Source organism: Petromyzon marinus, chromosome 32 (assembly GCF_048934315.1).
Source record: "Petromyzon marinus isolate PM22_M1 ecotype Great Lakes invasive population chromosome 32, UKy_Petmar_22M1.pri1.0, whole genome shotgun sequence".
In the NCBI taxonomy this organism is placed as follows: Eukaryota; Metazoa; Chordata; class Hyperoartia; order Petromyzontiformes; family Petromyzontidae; genus Petromyzon; species Petromyzon marinus.
This window is the reverse complement of record NC_133698.1, coordinates 3,701,539-3,721,842: the sequence shown is the minus strand read 5'-3', so window position 1 is coordinate 3,721,842 and position 20,304 is coordinate 3,701,539.

Below are 20,304 nucleotides of genomic sequence, written 5' to 3'. Positions count from 1 at the left end.
GCATCAGAAAGCTACGTACGTGTATTTCGTCTGTGTAAATACTATTATTGTATTAGTCTACTATCAATTGTTACATATAAAATACAACTGTATAATCATCATCCATTATATATCCACTGATCGATGAAGATCCACCCCCCCCCCCCCCCCCAATTCCAATGGTTATATTCTTGGTCTTGCTCTCTCCTTTGGATATATTATGAATTCCATGAATATGCACACACATGTGATGTACGTATAATATGTGTGCATATTTTAGGAGGAGCAATTGTGCAGTGGTTAGCGCACTGCGCTATGAATTATGGTGATCTCAGCTCAATTCCCGGCGATCATAAGTGACTTTTAAACTGGTCCAGGATTTCCCCTTCATCAACACACACTGAGCAGAGGGAATCCGAGGAAAAATTAAAGAGCGCCCTTATACATCGCATTTTTGCCTCCTCTTCCACCCCAACCAGATATCTTGGAATAGGTCACCGTACCCACACTTTACCCCACCATAGGTGACCTGCCAATCAACTATCCCTGGTGTTAGTCATTTATATTGATAGATTGACAAGAGGCGAGGGGAAAGACAAACTTTCACCGTTGTTTCAACTGCCTTGCCAAGAGATCAAATTCAGTCCAGTGTGAGTATCATTAAAGCACGGCAGTAGTCTTCAATATAACGTTTTAAGGTAACGTTCAGCATTGCTTTGGCCATGGAGAGAACACGCACAGTTAGGGGCGAACGATTAATCGATTTCAAATCGAAATCGCAATTTGAAACAATGTGATTAGCCAATCGCAAAGGCTGCGATTTTTTGCGATTTGAAAAGTCATATTACTTTCTTATTGGAATTGTTTTATTTTTTACTATTATAACTTAAAATTTTGATTTAAAGCTTTCGTGACTGCAGAGATTCATATTCTTGGTTCTTTCGATAAAGTCACGTCGAAGGGAAACAATAAATAATAAAAATATAAAACAATAACATTCTCACTAAACAATGTTATTGTTTTATATTTTTATTATTTTATTGTTTCCCTTCTACGTGATTTTACCGAAAGAAACAATAATATTATAACTTTCTTTATTTAACTTACCAATTATTCTGTTTTATTTTTATATTTCAATTAAAACATTTTAATAAATACATGTTGAAAGCAATTCATATATTTTAAGTTCTCATCCTTGCATTTGAATACAGTTCATATTGTTGATGGTATCATGTGGCAATGCTCCATCACATGTTTTAAATCTAGCACACAGTGAATATTGAACTGAAGCTTGACTGAAACATTTTTTACCGCAAAATCGCAATTGCAATATCTGTCAGAAAAATCGCAATTAGATATTTTTCCAAAATCGTTCAGCCCTCCACACAGTCCACCCCTAGCAACACGTCAGGGATAAAGCCTGGCGATCATTTGTTATTACGGGCCGGCCGCAGTATTGATGCACCACGCCCACTCATTTCAGGACTACCTGGGGCGCAAATAAATTGCTCCGTGTTTGGTGAGGAATCTGCCTATTGAAATCTGCAGGGTAAACTAAATCAACCAACCAGAGCCCGAATCAATGCAGATGGATGAATGGGGGAGCGGATGAATTGGCGCCACATGTGGATGGATTGATGGATGTCAAGCAGATAAAGTTGGCGGTCTCGAGCATGGATTCATTGGGAGATGAATAAACGGAAGGACAGAGGTATTAGCAGATGATTGAAAATGTGGATCGTGGGATAATTAACGCAATAGAGAGAGGGGCTAAAGATATTTTACCTGAAGTATAGTTTTCCCATAAATAAATGTCAACACATTCAATGTCTTCCTCACCAGACAAGCAGCAAGGTGGTATACAGTTAAAATATGTAATCCTTTATTTACCTAGGAAATGCACAATTGGGTCTCAAAACCCTTTAACCGTCATCCAATGCCAGATATTTGATTAACTCCCTAAAGCAAATTTGCACGCGTGAAGAGATTGAAATACACATTGAAACCCGCACGTGTGAGATGAGACACCTCCAAAAAAAAAACACTGCGCAAATAAGTCAGTATCCTATTTGATGTTCTGCCTTAAACGGGCGCGTACAATTTTTTTCAGAAAACAGACATCACACGCATGCACACGCACTGATCCACCCATTACGTGGGGCACGGTCATGTGGTAACCTCAACTCGTCATCGACACGAGTAAACCCCCGTTCGGGAAGTCCGCAGCGGTCGTCCTACGGAGAGAATGAGCGTGGCCAGCTGAACGTGTGAATCCCAGGGCTGGCTCGAAGACGCCAATTGGAAATTTTCATCGCGCGGCACTCCGAGTCTATTTGAGCGTGGAGGCGAGAAAAAAACGCATTGGAATTGCGAGTCCATTCTGCGATGCCACTTACTGCCTTTTAGGGCCGTGTTTGTAGCACATCCACCGAGGCATGTAGAGAGTGGCATTCTTTTAGCGCGCGCACGCTATTTTTCAGGATTGCTGCTTCGGCTGCCTACAGGCACCTAAGTCATGTTCAACATGAGGGTAACAATTTAAATCACGTGCAGAGCCCTGTTATTTACCTTACAGGCACAGCGCATTTGCTCATCACATGATCAATCCTGGATTTACATTTTTATTGCTAAAGGAATAAAATTTCCGAAATGCCATGCCATTTGAGAGAAAACAATAAAAAAATCACACAAAGGAGTATAAATTAGACATTTCCAATAACATCCAAAGGGTGCTTTTTCGAAACTCATTTCTGAGCATCACAAACTCGTTTTCAAATGAACTCCCTGGGGTTTAATGCAAAATATTCACATCGTATGCATCTCCTTTTGGCCATTACAAGGCGCACTGATAGACACTGTTTACTTCGGAATGCTTGAATGCAAACTGACTTATTAACAGCTCGTAATCTGTATTTATTATTATTATTAATCATCCCACCTCGTTGTAATCGTAATTATTATGAACATACTGCTATTTGTTTCCAATACAAAGGATTAGTTGTATATGCGATTAGAACAAGTGCAATTTGAAGAAGATAGTTCCGTATAAATCGTAACGATTTTTTTTAAGTGAGATGTTCAAATAAATATAGGAACATTACATACATATAATTATTAAATGCATCAGTTCCATTCTACATCTTCTTATAAACAATATATTTTAGTCAATCAGCCTATTTGTTTAGTCTATGTCTTGTATAGCAAACAAACTTTGGACTGGTTTCACCCAATACATGTTCATCAGCAGTGAGACACAGGACCCGAATTCCGGCACTGTTGGTTCTTGGTAAGCACCTTTTCTCGACACCAGTGGTTCTTAACCTGGGGTACACGCACCCCCTGCGTGGGCGAGAAGCCCTTTATGTGGGTGCGAGACATGGCAGATTTTTTTTTTAGAAGGTAAATCGTCAAAACACAAATTAAGCACAACTGGTGTGTTTCATCAAACCTATGCATCTATTAAAATGATAACTTTTTTTTTTTACGATTGAGAACCAATGGGGTGCAAGGCTGCAGAAAAGGTTCAGAACCACTGGTCTACACAATGGACCATCTGTGCAAGAACACAGTCAGTGGTATTGTTTTCATGTACAGTGTAGGTAGTGTCTCCCCTCTCTTATTTGTACTCCTTAAATGATGTGCTATGCCCAACTTATTTGTATTGTCTGTATTCTTTTAAATGTCATACATATGCATGATTTGTTCCATATATTGTACATAATTGATATATAACACGCGCAATTCGAAGCGAATATCAGAAATGAAAAAAAATTGATGAATCCATGAATCATGTCATATCTACAGATATTGTTCTGATTCTATTGGAATGGCTAGGAATTGTCCACAGGTTTCTGGGAAAATAGACAGAATATACAAACTATTATACCACTCCCTAATGGTATGTGTACACGTACATACATATAAACATCAACAAAAAATAACCAATCCAGCATGGGAAGGCTTTCATCCAGTTGATTGACCAAGGGCACACATATTCAAGTACAACCATGCATAAACACGGATTGATTAGGACCCATTTCTGAAAGGATGCTTTCCTTTGAAGATTAGATGGTTCATCAACATTGGTTTAAGCCTGACTGCTGATGAGACACTACATGTTGAAACCAGTTCAGAGTTTGCTTGTTTAAATCCTTTCATTATTTTATATGAAGATACAAACATTGTTGGATGGCATTATGTCTGCTTATTTATTTTATTGCTATTTTTCTCTAGATTTATTCGCACACGATATGCATCAAGACAGGTGCAGTTAAATGTAAGCCTGGTTTTACAACACAGGGTCAAACAGGCTGGTTCATATCGTGCCATCAGACTCCATGCACACCAGACATTTTGTATTAATAGGAGAGTTCCATTTAAAAATCATTATAGCCGTGGGGTTGTGTATAAACAGCAAGGTCAATTTCCAATTTAAAATTCAACTTTGCCTGCAGCTTAACCCCTGCTGACAGAATACAGATGCCAGCTTGCTTTTTCTGAAAAGCCCCACTTGTACACAGCCAGGCGCAATGATGGCTCTGTGCCCCAGATAAATGGAAGTGTCACCAATGTGGAGTCAAGTCCAGAGGCGAACACATTCCTACCCATCTATTCATAAAGCAGGCGCCTATATTCGCCTACCCAATTGCCCAAACACAGCCTGCAGTGTAAGTTTTGACCCTTTCAAATATGAACAAATACAATTTAAACCGAAATAACAATAATGATTCGCAGAGCTCCACAGGATACTGTGTTCAATTTAAACCGTTTCATGCCTCTTCGTGTCCAGTCGCTAAACAAAGGATGGCACAACCATGATGTGTTTACGCTTCAAATGCTCTTTTCTGCATTTGCACCTCTTGCGTCCTGAATGGAGAAAGGGGACGCTATGCTGGAGTGCATTGGACTGAACATTCAAATCAAAGTCGGAGGTCAATTCAACTCATTACTCCTCCAGGATTGATCAAATATAGCAATGGTGAATGGAGAGACAAGCCACTTGCATGGGAAAAATGAATATCCGCAGGTGTTTTGGCACTATACTCTTTGTTTTTTTTCGATAAAGTCACGTAGGTAAAATAAAATAAATGAAAAAAACTAAATTAAATCACGACGTTTCGGAGGCATCACAAGCTTCTGTCTTCAGGTGGAACAGTCACAGCAAAATTGCTGTATCAAGTGAAGAGAGCTCTAAGACACCCGAGATTATATACAGGTTAAGGGGGGGGAGGAGCCAGGAAGGGCTGTGGGGGGGGGGGCTAAGTTAAGCCGCCTTTTGTTATGCTGCAGGGGGTTAGGGGGACAGAGAGGCGATGGCGAGCGGTACTCGAAAACGAGTGCAACCAACTGGAAGAAATGGAAATGGCTGTACAATTATAAGGCAGCTTATGTTTGACTTGGTTGATGACATCTTTCCAATGGTTGCTCAATTTAAAACCATCCTCTCGGTTGAAGTTGTATCTATGTTTGTATATCTGGATGGCTTCGTGGACAAATCTTTGGTAATATCCGGGAGGTTTGCAGAGTACTTTGGTATCGGAGAAAACAATCTCATGAGAATCCGCTGTGTTGAAACAATGATCAGCTACGGCCGAAGAATTCGTTCTGCCGTGTTTCAAATCTGATTTGTGCTCGCGAATTCGGTCAGAAATGTCGTTTCGTCTCCCCGATATAGCAGCGTTACGATGCCACATATCCACCCTGCCACATATGTCCAAGTCAGTGAATAACAAGCGATGATATTCTACAGACTGGTGGAACACCTCCCAAGCCAGATAATCTGGTAGGAGAGGGAAGGAGTGAATCTCAGTATCCAATTACTAGAAAACTGCCAAAAGGCACATTTTGACTTAAAGATAATGACTTAATGAATAGAGAATCACACCTTCAAAAGATGCTTGGGGCCGCTCGTACCAATTATAATACACTTTTAGTTTTACCTCCAAGACAAATCAAGACAATAACACTAACAGTTTTTAAGAAACATTAAATATGAAGTAATATCCTCAATCATGTTTGTACCATATGTCAATTATAGCAGCATTGCAATTTCGCCCAAGGGACTCACACGATGGAACTCCAGGGCTCCTTACTATATGAGATATGTCATAAAAGGACAATTATTTTATAAACTTCAATGATGTCGGATATGACTAAAATATGCACAATTTTGGTAATGGCACTATAGTGTTACACAATCAAGGAACGTGGCGTAGCCATGAAATCATTCAACTCAATGTTTGGGTTGTGAGTTTAAAATATGATCAAAGGTCAAAGCTGCACATTTGCGGTTGTACTACGTTGTGGGACATTGACAATCAAGGCATGCGCATGTTAATCCTCCACCATTGGCTCAGGGCTGGCAATGAAAATAAGCGATGTCCCAGTGTTCATTTATTCGGCGAGATTTGTTGATTGTATACGTTTGGGGTACATAATGACTGATGCTCGTAAAGTCACATCACAAAGTCTTTAGTAACAATTTTTTTTCCACGCACAAATGGAGATGGATTCGAGACTGTTGAGCCCATTCAATCTGCCTGCCATTTCAATGGAAAATAATCTAATGTGTTTTAATTTATACAGTATATTCATATCAAATGTTGACATTTCAGGTGCAACAATCAGTTAATATTTCACATATGTGGTGACATGGAACGAGTCAAGTTAGGAGCAAGTGTACACTGAAATTAACATTTATTTCATTTCCATGACATGGAGTATTGTCTCAAAGGACGTCATTCGTTTAATTGATATTCAGATTATTTCGTTTGTGTATAAAAACAAAATAACCACGAGGTAAATTGACTATACAAAAAAAACCTAACAAATATATTACAGTTGAAAGATACACAACTATAATTATCTGTTTAAAATGCATTTAAACTTTGTGGCCTGTTTATCATTGCTATCATGAGAGTTTACTACTGCTCACTGCCAAATATTACAGCAGTAGCTGCATTCGACTTGGCAAGAGAATCGCACGAAGAAAAGTGTGACTCGTGTATTTGTTTACATGAATAAGCTATCGCTGCTGGGAGGAACTAAAAACAAATCCATGCAATCAGGGCATATTATTTTGATCCCTCCTGATCGTCAATGTGATCCCTCCTGATCAATCCACTGCTGGATGAAGGCGTCCCGCCACCTTTTACAATTTTGCGACGTAACGATCCACCAAACGCCTGGACATGAACTAATGTCATCGCTTCATCTCGTCATATGAAACTATTTTTTTTGGGGGGGGGGCGGGGGGCGGGGGGTTAGATCGCATAAATATAAATGTCTCGTTAACGATACGTTTATATTTTCGCGATCTCACCCCCAAAAAACCTTTACTATGAATAATATTGGTCGCGAAAGCTACGTGTTAAACTTCCCCATCCCCTCAGTGGGCATCCTTGGGGGCACGTTCCGTTCCTTGGCTGCCACTCTGTTCGCATCGAAGACCGCAACCAATCACCCCATTCTAAGGAAGTTTGAACGATCGTGTGAAAAAAATTGTTGGTCGGTACAAAAATGAGAACAGGCGCAACGAAGATAACGGCGATCGTTGCTGGAAGTGCTCTTAGATGTAAAGAGCTCTCGTTTAGCGCTAAATACCACTGGGGCAAGTGCTGTTAGTGAACATCTATTAAAGCCCCAGCACAACACGCAAGAGAGTAATTTTCACACAAACTCACTCAACCAACTTCTCTCTTCCCATTTGTGTAGTCAGAGACTCAGGGTCGGTGCTAATTTTAAATTTGCCCTGCCTCTCGGGATGATCAAAGTCAGGAACAGACACCTATGGCCCATGGTGGTGTGCAAGGTGATAAACAAAACTCCGAATGCAATTCTCTCCGCACCAGTCATGCATTTGTCGAGTTTAAATGTCTAATTCTTGTAAAGAACTTTATGGATTCCTGTTATTTTAGCTATTTATTATGCTAATGCGACTAGATTCCTTACCCATTTGTTTAAACCTCGTCCAAATAAGTGTTTTTAAAGAGGTGTTCATTTGTATCATTATTTCAATGAACGTGGTGAGCTACTGAATGGACACTTTTATATACAGCCACCCAATGTTTATGTCCTGAAGGGTCGTGGCTCCATCTGCTGGTTAGCATCAACTCAATATTAATTGCCTTTAATAAAACTAACGGAGGGACCTTTTATTACAACCCACAAAGACGATTTAATTGTTAATACAATCGAGCTTCACATCGAACTCACAAAGAAAGTTTGGACTGTCAAATGTACTGCGAATGGAGTAGCACAAAGCATTGAAACAATATATACACATTACATTTTTTTAATATAGTGACTCCACTATTATTATTAATACTATCGAAGACGCCACCGGTACGATTCGATCTCCCAATGCGGCAATGGAACCAATGGGGTAAGTCTGTTACATCCCACCCACCTCTATCCACCCAGCAGTATAAAACGGGTGGTGCGCCACTACAGGGTTGAGGTCCGGATTCATGTGGCTATTTATATTTGTTCTCTATTGCTTCTTGGTGGAATGATGGCCTTTTTAACATTTAAAAAAAATCCGACCCATTTTCACGGTCAACAATTCCTGTGGTGCTGATTCTGACAGTAATAACCATTCGTGTAATCATCGTCAACATTCGTTTTCATTATCATCATCACCATCACAATTATTCGCTTTCATCATCATTATCTTTACTTTAACCATCATCATTCTATTTTCGCATCGGTGCTTCGCCAGTCTTTGTTTGTTTGTTTGACACTACGCATTTCTACCCCTCACTGGAGGCCTGCAGCACCTCTCCCGCACTGTAACAATGTGCATGTGTTCACTTGGGAAATAGTCACTCGGTCCATCAGCGCGGAGAGTGTGCTGACATCAGCGTGGAAGTCCACGATTTTCCTCCACACTCCTTCCACTGCCGATTGCCTGTGATAGGTTTCTTGGAAAGTGGGAATCCACCCATTATGTACAGCGAATACATACCAAAAAAATGAGCAAATTAATTTGGTGGAATTACTCTCGTGGAATGTCCACCTTGGACCCAAGTTCCCCAAACGCATGAAACCAAACTCTACGTTTGACTTTTGCACCTTGAGCAAGACATGGCTGAAGCAAGTGCGTATATTAATTATAGATATATCAGTGCAATTATTGGATGCTGAACTCAGGCCATCAAACCAATTGCATGGGATAATGTTTTTTTTTTCCAAAGGAGTTGCCCAGGGTTTGAACTCAAGTTTTGAAAACCCCTGGCTCAACAGCTGATCGGGGACATTACATTTTAAACAGTTTTGCAATTTGGAAGTGACACTATCAAGAAATGTTAATTACCATGAGATATTAAACGGGTTCATTAATGCCCAGTGTGATCCAACATTTAGTTTGAATTTTTTTTCTTCTCAGCAGTAGAGCTCTCATCTCGCAATCGAAAAGTAGCGAGCGTTCACTTCATGGCTAGAAGTCGAGTCAGCCCATCATCCCTTCTGGGGTCGATACAATTGATAGATTAACTCCTGCCATAGAAAGTGGAATTTTCACCACTGGCTCAGGGTTGTAAACGGGATATGAGCACTGCAGCGATGCTTATTTGAGTAAGAAATCACTTTGACACGTGTGTATATATAACAAGGAGGTGCATCTCCAACGAAATAGCCAACATCGCATATGAGCCATTGCACTGTGGGAAATGGACCTCTCGCTCTGCAAGAATCACTGCGCCACTGCTCCCCCTCCGGTATTGAGATTATAAAGCATTCTTGAATTTCGCATTGTGGCTTTACAATTCTTATGATGTGCTGCAAATTAGTTAAAGTCTCTGGGCTCAAATGAACAGTCGGGTGGTATTGATCTCCAATGATGGTCCTCAGCCAGCATCGGAGGAAACCCAACGTTTCCTCGATAGGCGCAGTCACCCTCGAGCAATCATTCTAGAGCAGTTACTCTAGGGCCGTCACCCTAGAGCAGTCAATCTCGAGCAATCACTCTAGATCAGTCACTCTACAGCAGTGGTTCTTCGCCTGTATTGCAGCCTTGAACCCCTTTGGTTCTCAATCGTAAGAAAAAAAATGTGCTAATAAATACATACGTTTGATCAAACTAAGTAATTGCACTCACGTGCCCGTGATTCATTTTGTGTTTCGATGATTTACCTTCTAAAAGAAATCTGGCATGTCTCGTACTCCCAAAAAAGGGCATTTCGCACCCCCAGCAGGGAGTGCGTGCACCCCAGGTTAAGAAGAACCACTGCTCTAGCGCAATCACTCTAGATCAGTCACTCTAGAGCAGTGGTTTCTGCTGTCCGTGAACGACTGGTGATCTGCTAGGCTGACCGTGGAACTGTTGCAGATGTTTTCTTTTGAGGACATTGAATGACTGAGACATGTCCTTTGTGATGCAGGCCACATCTAAGTTTGGTGTTCTAGCCTTCAAAGTACTGCCACCTCTTCCTAAAAAAAAAGTCAATGAGTCACAAGGACCCACACTGTTAATGGCGTGACATCTCCCCACATTTTAGCAGACCCTGCAACGTGTGCACCGTGAATACCCGACCTCTAAACTCTGCTCTCCAGCCGGGTCCACTTCATCGCGTGCAACTGCTTTGCCCACGCCTGAGCGAGCAGTTGTGCAGCAAGGTAACTAAACCACAAATTCGGGATTGTAACGAAGAACCGCAGTTCACGACCGTGCTGCAAGTGATTAAGTGCATCGCGTCAAACCGGTCAGCAGACCAATACTTGAAAGGCGAGTCCAACTCCAATGTAAGAAACCGACTGTTCAACCGCTCGCAAAACTAGTAGCAGAGATGTCCACATGAGCGATGCAGTGGCAAGCTAATAAGTTGCACAACTGATCACTCGGGTGTGGACCCATCTGCACATCTTCGTCTGGGTCACCACTGCTATGCGTCTCTCTCGACCGCCTGCCTTCCTCTGTTGTACAAGCGTGTCCCACCAATCGCAATCTTTTCTTCTTGATTATGCCTCTCCTGCTGCATACCGTAAAACGCGTAACACAAAATGCGTAATTACTTTTTTTGTCCAGGTGCTGCCATGCTCGCGGAGAAATTGCAGCGATAGAATCACTCAGCTAAATGAGCAGAGACAATGTCACACACAGCCAGAAGCTATTGCTCTACTCACAAGCCTTGTAAGACATGATAAGTTTGTTTTTAATTTGTCTGTGCAAAGATTGTAACTCGGGCAACTTGTCACTGGAAATTAATAGAAAACGTTGAGGAAGGAGTGATGTTCACGTTACTATACAGGTCGGAGAGCTGAACCCAAACCAAAGTTGTCAGAAAAAAAAGCTTTTAACTTGTGCATAAATGTGTACGTATGAGAAATTAGATGCTAGGCACTCTCGTGGTTTGAATAGGGTGAGGACATTGGAAGTTTGGAACATAACCTACACAGAAAACCGCTGCAGTACACACTCGCATGACAGAAGGAAGGAAGCAATGGTGAGGAGTGATGGCAGCAATGGCATCGACCGTGAAGGCCTCTTGATATTGAGCAGACGGCATTATTATCCCAGAAAGGTTGGTCATCTTTTTTCAATTAAATATTCAGTGTAATTTATTGTGCGCGTATGCCTCTCTTTGTGCTGCAATTTCCTTCCACACACACACACTGGTGCCAGCGATGCAGGCTATCTCATAACCATGCAGGTGGGTGTCTCATACGCATGACAATGAGTAATCTTACAATCCCACCTCCAAAGGGCTGGATTACAGGTGTGTGCCACAACTATTAATGTATTGGGTGCAGTATATGGCATGTTCAATTATGTAGTGGTGGTGCTCTTTATAACCCATTCGTGGATAAAGGCCCTCAGTCTTCGATTAAATGTGCAAGGGACCGCCCTTCCACAAATGCAGCTGCATTCATATAATTACAGCATCTCTGCAAGAAGTTCCCCAATTCCATATTCATTGCAACAATGATGCAATGAAACGTCGTGAGAAATTTATTGTTTTATATATATTTTATTATTTTATTGTTTCCCTTCAACGTGACTTTACCGAAAGAACCAAGAATATAATGATGCATTATTTTAATTGTACCAACATGTTCACATCATGTTCCGATGTTATCCTCGCTTCGTAAAATAATATATATTAAAAGGTAATAGCAGCCTTCTAGAAAAGATTCCCCTTGAAATGTTCGTGTTGAGAAATGCCCAGGTGGCTTGTGAGTATAAAACCATGTCAGAACAGTGACAACGCTATTGACGTTTTCGCTCTGAATTTGGGTTTCAACTCCCCGTGAATACACCAGGTTCTCATATTTACCTAGGTCTCAGCGTAGTTACTAATGAATAGACCAAAGACTTACATTTGGAGTGTGGTGATTTAATTTTGCTTATTCCAGCTTTGAGGATCAAGACTCGGTTTAATTGTCACGCAACGAGCACGTTTCGCCGGCTGTGTTAGGGTCTACCACGTGGTTTAAAAAAAAAAAACGCACAGAGGTGTGGTCACAAATCCCAGGAAGGCAGGAGTCCCTTCGTGCCTTGCTTTCCATCCGACCATCCCATTGCATGCAGAACGCTCTCAACCTTATCCAGACCACCAGATCCCCAAAATCTGAACACGTGGTCGTATTGTTGTTTAAACCACCCTCAAATAATTTGAAAATGTAGGCGTCCCATCAGGCAGCTGTCTGAGTCACATGGCATGCAAGACATGATGGGAGTCGTGGCTTCCTGCTCTTTGTTAGCACACCTTTGTGTATTGATATTTCTATTTGATTGCAGATTGCATGCCTTTTCCTGTTGTGATGGGTTTTAAGTGTTGGATTTGAACCACCGGAATGGAATAAGAGGGGCAGTGAAGTGACTTGAAATGTCTGGTGGTTCTGTAATATCATATTCCAGGGACCGTTCTCGGACATGAGATCAATCGATTCGTCAATGTTTGTTATGTGAAAAGTCCCGTGTAGCCAGTTACCCAGCCAGTTTCCAAGGGAGATGCATGGTGCTATCAGCACCGAACAGCAACAACAACGTCAGAGTGTTCCGTTTGGAGGAGCGGACGTCGAAGTGGAACTCGATCGACCGAATCAAACAACTGTCGTGGCAACGCGCCGCTCCCTGTGAGAGCTTTTTTTTTTCCAAACGAAGTTCTTCATCTAATTGCACCATTAGCCTGATTGCAATATAATTTGGGGGAGAAAAGAGCCCAAAAGAAAGTGCTTGTATGAAGTAAAATACACACAAAGAGCCTGAATTTGATGACTAATTATGCAGGGTCAACTAATCAGAACGCTATGAACCCAGCCACACCGACAGCATGTCACCTTAATTTGGCTCTGGAAGACTACGACCAATTCACCCTGAATATTTTGTATCTTGTGAGATGTATGTATGTTGAACTTCTTTCGCACCGTACTTAGCCAACCGTGCTAATAAGTGGTGGGCGGAGTTAGGGGGGGGGGGATGAATTGGAGGTGCGGGAGAAGGAGCCGGAGGTGCGCCAGGAGGAGATCTTGCAAGCTAAGCATGTGTGAGCCTGGCTAGCACCTCAATGGGTAACCGCCAGGTCTTGCCAGGTGTTTAGAGGCATAGCAGACGGCAGTGCTGAGCGCATGGATTCTCTCCAGGTTCTCCACGTTTTATCCCAAATGCCAAACACTCATTATTTGATGCAATTGCCAAACACACCAATGGTGGAAGGCCTCCTCCTGAGGAAAACAAAAAAAAACAGTCTTGAGACTCGGTGAGAATTTCCTGGGCAAATAATTGGCGTGTGGCATTCACAAACGCAAACGATAACAGATACAAATGTTGAAAAGTTTCAGGAGATTTTAGCAGCTTGCTAACATTGAGTGCACGTTACCTCAGTCATGGTTTGATAAGAGGCCTTTACAATGTCAAACAGTAAATCACAACAAGCTGGAAGACAGTGGAAACGTAATACCGATGACATCGATACCATCAATCAGGAAATTAGGAAAAACAGCAAAGCAGACTTTTCTTTCACACATCTTAAACAAAGTAATAGTCAGGGTGCACGTCTGTTCAAATTAAAACACGACAGCTATTGAAACAAATGGATAAACAAACAACATTTCAGTATTGTACTTTCAATGTGATCTGAAATACTCTGCAAGTATGCAGATGCCTATCCACATGTATTGTATTGTGTTTTGATTTTCCTTTCAAACCACCGGATGGATTTTGATATGTGAGCAGTGCTATTCTATCGGCACATGCAAAAAATGACATTAACGCATCTAAATGTGTGGTTTACTTAGAATCAAAGACCTTGGTTCAAAACGTAAATACATTTCTATTGAATAAAATGTCAGACATTAATGATAACGAGTTGTATATTTGTCAAATTACGTCATATTCGGCAGGGAGTATCAGAGCACTTTACAGCACAACTATTATCAAACATTAATCAGGGCGGCCACTGGAATGGAACCGTGGACCTCTGGAGCAGGCGGGAAAGCACCACCGCTGGGCCGTGTCATCATTGCATTTATTATTCGTGCCACTGCCCCTTTAAAAAATAAATGCAGTCATAATTTTCCTAGATATGCATATCCTCTTTTGATGTGAAATTGATTCCCTCCCAAGAAATATCTTCTGTTCGCCAAATTTGTTACACGTGGCTTTAGTTGAAACTGATTTTGATCTTCAGCCCCACTTTGCAGCCTCCTTTTTGATATAGTTAATTAATTCCCGTCGTTGATCCCCACCGATTGTTATAATGACGGTCATCTGCAAATCTGAAATATTAATATTTTCAACATTTATCTCGATGTCTTTATTTTTCTGAATTTAAGAATATATCTGTGCACGTCACTGAATAGCCTTGGAGAGAACACAACTCCTTGCCTGGCTGCTATTCCGATTTCTATTGTGTTGCTTTCTTTATGCAGTCTAAATACAGCTGTTCCATCTTTATATTTAGTTTTTACCAATGTCACTTTTTTGGCCTTGCTTTGTGAGAATTTGTATACCTGTATCAGTTTCCATAGAATTCAATGTTTTTTTTCAGACAACTAAACATAATAATGTTTGATAATCGTGTAACGTTTGTAGATTCTAAATAAAGATTCTGATTTTGTAGAGTATGCATGTGGTCATCGGTAGAGAGACCTTTTTATATAACCAGCTTGCTCTTGCGGTTGGTTGACCCATAAAGTGCTCATGGTCTTTGTGAGCAGCTAATAATCTTCCGTGTTCTGCACAGATTATACGAGGCTCATTGGTCTGCAATTCTTTAAAAAACATCAGTTTTGTCTTCCTTTTTAATAGAAAAATGATTAAATAAAGCAGCAAGCCACCACTACGTCATTCTGAGTTCAGGGGAGAATTATATACTGAGTCGACCTCAACCAGGCATTGAATTCACATCTATCTGAATAAGTTGAACTCTTTAACTGAAACCCTTCTGGAAGCATGCATTGTTTCCCAGGGCTGTTGTAAGTAGTTGCTTTATTTCAACTTGAACAGTGCGGAACGGTTTTCGTGTAATTACTTTGGCAGCCACATCCGTCTTGCCGTATTTTGTACTCATGATATGGCAGAAACCGCACCTACAGCAACGGTGAGTAAATGCGTCTATTTCTTTATATACCTGTTCATAGGAAAGAAGGAAGATCGGCTACAATAGCATAGAGTTGTTATGGATAGTTGCTTCTTGTACACTAGTGGTAGTAATGCTTTACACCAATTATAATCGATACTCCAAGCCAACCTACCAGTATATATTTTTTTATTGAGTAAGGAATTAGGCCCTGGTAATAAGGAACAACCTTTTCCCACAATGTGGATACTCATGATCTGGAGGCACAGCCAAAATGTTGAAATGTGTTCTCTAAGACACTTGCATGTTTTAATCAGAATCAGAATCAGAAAAGGGTTTTATTCGCCACGTAAGTTCACACCGACACGGAATTTACTTTGGCAGGATGGTGCATACATTCAACATATATGAATCTAAAATCTTAAATAAGTTTTAAACAAGTCTTACTATAATAAGGGTTAAAAGTCTAACACCAAGGGGCTGAAGTATATAAGTTGAAATTAATGCTTTGCTCCGAAGGCATTCATTGCTCTTTCCAGACGTTTGGCTGGGGAATCTTACTTATTGACAGAAAATGTATGCTTTTTATTCTATTGAGCTGCTGGTGTGCTCTTTGCTGTTTGATTCAAATGCAAAAATCCAGAGTAAAAATTTAGAGAGGCAGCCAATTGTGTAGAATTAGTACAAGGCATTTTATCGCGCATGTGAATTGCATGCAACATTACATATATACGGCGCACACCTCTTTCCACTGTAAAATCGCGGTAAACTAAATTGTCATAGAATGCATATTTGTTCAGGAGAATAAAACATTTATCTGGGAGTAGAGCCTACGTTTATATGTAGATCAATTGCATACCGACGTCACGTGCTTTCTGAAACACTCACTTTGAAATCCCACAAAATGTATGAAAGCCAATTGGTCGCTTTCTCTATTTTCACAAACAATACTTACATTGCCCTTCCTGTACAATTTAGCCACCGCAAAGGCCTGTATTTGAGCGACTCATATGCTGCTGTAAAAGGGCCCTATAAGCTTTCTGTGTTTGCATTGTAATGCAAGCACACACACACACAAAGCACGTCCAAGACGCTGCCTGCTCATAAACTAATGAATAGAGGAAACATACAAAAACGCATTCCTTACCCATATCTGTACTTCCACACACACACAAAAAAATGTTTAAATTGCACATTCCATCAGCCACGTGGACTTCTGCGAGTGCATCATTTTCAGCAGCGTCGATTTAACACAAGCGTCACAGTACTAGGTCCAGAAGGGAGGTAGGATCTGGTTTTAATACTATTTCCCAGATTGATCAATGATCCACCACTCACTGACTCACTCCAGTCACATGCTCACCGATGCTCAGTTGCCTCCTTATCACTCTTCTGTCGCTACTACCACGGTGACTTTTCTCATGAAAGACACTCCTTGATTCATCCAACCAATGTTGAAAACTTGGTCTACCACACTGACTGTTTCAACTCATTCACACTGCGTTCAAGCACCACAGCACATTGCACTTCTCGCCTTACTCTGCTCAATTTTGGAATTCCCTTTTATCGTCTCTTTTCCAAAGTTCATGTAACATGGAACCTTGCTCAATTCAAGACACGCAGGAACTGTTATCTGCTCCACCTTTAAGCGTGCTGTTTTCTCTGGCCACCTGGCGTCAACTGGATAATCGTACAGTCCTCTAGCCATCATGTTGCTGTTCTCCAACAACAACACACACCCCAAATAGCAAAATCAAGTGTGGCACATTAGGAATGGACCACTCTTTTAATTATTTCCTCGTTCAGCAAGGGAGTAAAGTGTGGTTTTGTGAAAGTCCTTATATGCTGTGCAGTACATCAATGCAGGTGTGTACACCAGCATGTGATGACTGAGTTGGGCCTGTGGGTGGCTGCCAGGGTTATTGATTAACCTGACGTGTACACCAGTCACGTGGTTAATGGCGACTCGGTTGAGGATTGCTGCGTGTGACACACGTGCTTTTGAATCTTACAGATTAACCACAATAAATGTGTTTGCCCTCGATTTGGAGCACCTCTCCCACGTCCTTCATTGCGAGTGTACAACACAAGTATACAAACAACAATCACAAACGCATGCAATACAACGTTTACAACATGTATGACCAGGGCATAGGACTGCTCGTAGCTCTGCACAGGTTTGTTTGTGAAAAAGTCCTCTGGGGAATGTAGTTTACTTTAATACATTCATGAAAAAGTAAATTGAAAGCAGCCTTGTAGTTATAATTGAATACAATTACCCCACCCCCATTGTGCATAGGCAGGCTGGCACAACTGTGATAGGAAATTGCATAACAATGAGAGAGCAACTGAATCAATTCCCAAGAGTGGGTGGGTAAGTTTGAATGGTTGAAATTAAATTCATCAGTTATGTCCTCCTGGTGGATGAACTTCAAATCATCTCTTGTGCTGTTGATAGCCTTAAAGTAAGCACGTCTGCTTGTCAGACTCCCCTTCTGATTTGCATTTTGCCACTGTCGTCACAACCTCCTTTGTATATCTTTGACCAATGTACTCTAGTTCAAGACGACATTCATGATTCAATGTAAACGCTTGTTTCATCTCACGACTTTCAAGTGATTTATTTAGAATTGTTATCACTCGTCGGCTGGGCTTATGCCAAATAACTTTTCAAAGACTAATTGACGATTTTTATTCCCTCCCTGCAGTGATTGGAATGAGGTGGTCAAAGTACTACGCTCGATAAGCTGACTTCACCAAAGATTGAATCCTAGATTCAAACCAGATTCTCAGACGTGCTGACTCAGTCCTCTGATACAGCCACTGCCACCCTGAGTGACCAGCCACCCTCTTTTCAGAGTATTTTTGTTTTTTATATATATAAAAAATATTGTTCTTACTGAAGTGGGATTACACTTCAATGACCACACATATCACATGCTGCCTGCCAATAGCTGTTGTGAACTACTGCACATGTATTTTTTGACGCCATTACAGCTAAAACAATATATTATTCACCAAGCTAATCAGCAAATGCTCAATTACAATATCAAATTTGCAAACATAATAAAAACAATTGATACTTTTTTTTTGGGCTCGGGGTTAATTTTCAAAAATTGGAATTTTTAAAAAAATGTGTATGACGGAATGTTAAATTGCCCACAACCAAATCACTGTAAATGCATGACATCAAAATAATATCAGAATATAAGCAGGGTGGAACCTGGTTAGTACTTAGATGGGTGGACAAGGGCTTGCCTGATGTTGTACGTGCAGGACTGCGAGGTGGGCAGTGGATGATGGTGCCAAGCATCACACCCGAGTGTGGGTTGTGGGTTTCCTCCAGGAAACTTCCAGTTGGAATGTTTCCACAAGATAGATGTGCGATTGCATACAGAGTATGAAACTCACATGAGTGAAGATGTGACTCATACTGACTGACATTCTTGGAACCATTCAGCCAATGCTAGTATGGGTCATGAAGGGACTAATACCATTTGCTATGCAGGCTTCTGCTATGTGTTCAGAATGTACACGGTAGAATGCTACAGTACTCAAATGACAGAGCATTTGTCACTCTCCTGACACTGAATTATTCAGTAGCCAAACCCCAAAAGTTGTGTAATGCCACAAATTCTCCGATGGGTATCATGAAATTAAGAATTGTGGGAATATTCTGCCAATTTGTGGTTCAGCTTATACCATGGGCCCTACTACAAAACGAGGCAGGGCATAGACAGCAATCTGTGGAATATGGCCAAGATTCTGAAATGGCAATAATTTAGTCAAAATGGGTTAAATGATGGCCCAGACAATATGTGAATTGGGCCCACTTAGTAGCATTTGACTGTGACTCATACCATGTAAAAATGTGCATTCATTTTAGGTTGTCATAGCTATGGTAGGTATAAAACAATAGCCTCTCAACTCAATTGGGCCTTACCTGAAATAAACCGAACGAAACTGACTGCTTGACATTTTAAATGCAAGCACTCGTCACGGGTGGTGTTTTGGTGCAGTCATTGCTGAGTCCCACTGTTATATTTCTAAAAAATATATATGAATCTTAACAGATTGAGGAGACAGCATTTTGATTTTCTGTCCTGGGACGAGAACCTTTAATCTCAGTGGTTCTAGTCCACTGATCTGACATGGGCATTAGCCATGTTAGACACCTTCCATGCACCAAAATGCAATTAGGAATATATGATAACAGGGACACATTCTGGCTTTCGTGATAAAGTCAGAGAGTTGGCATTACTGCAATAATAATCCCACCGACTGCGTTCTATAAACCTAATGGGATTTTTTTGTGATCTCAAAGTTGTTTTTCTAATTTTCCTCTCGCTTTTAATCTGGCATGATAACGTTTTCCAGCCCACTGTGCTTTAGTGCAAACTATTCGAGCATTAAGCTAACAATTTCACCAGTGTTTGACTGTGAAGAAAACCCCATTGGCATCGCCACATACATTGCAAAGAGTTTTGTTTCATTTCTCATTCATGCGCAGTTCTTGTTGAAGTAAACAGAATGGAGACTGTGCTCTGTGATTGCCACCATCTGGTCTGCGCTCAGCTCAGAAAGCGAGTCGATGACACAAGCCACAGCTTTCCCACCTGATGACGGACGCTTGTGTTGCGCCCGAAACGTCGTGATTTATTTTATTTTATACCTATGTGACTTTACCGAAAGAACCAAAGAGTAAGCCACAGCTTATCATCCACAATCTTGTCCAGGTGCTGGCCACTTTGCAGTACACGCCCTCGTGGGCACTGCTTAGCAATGAAACAAACTTAGAATGTTAAGT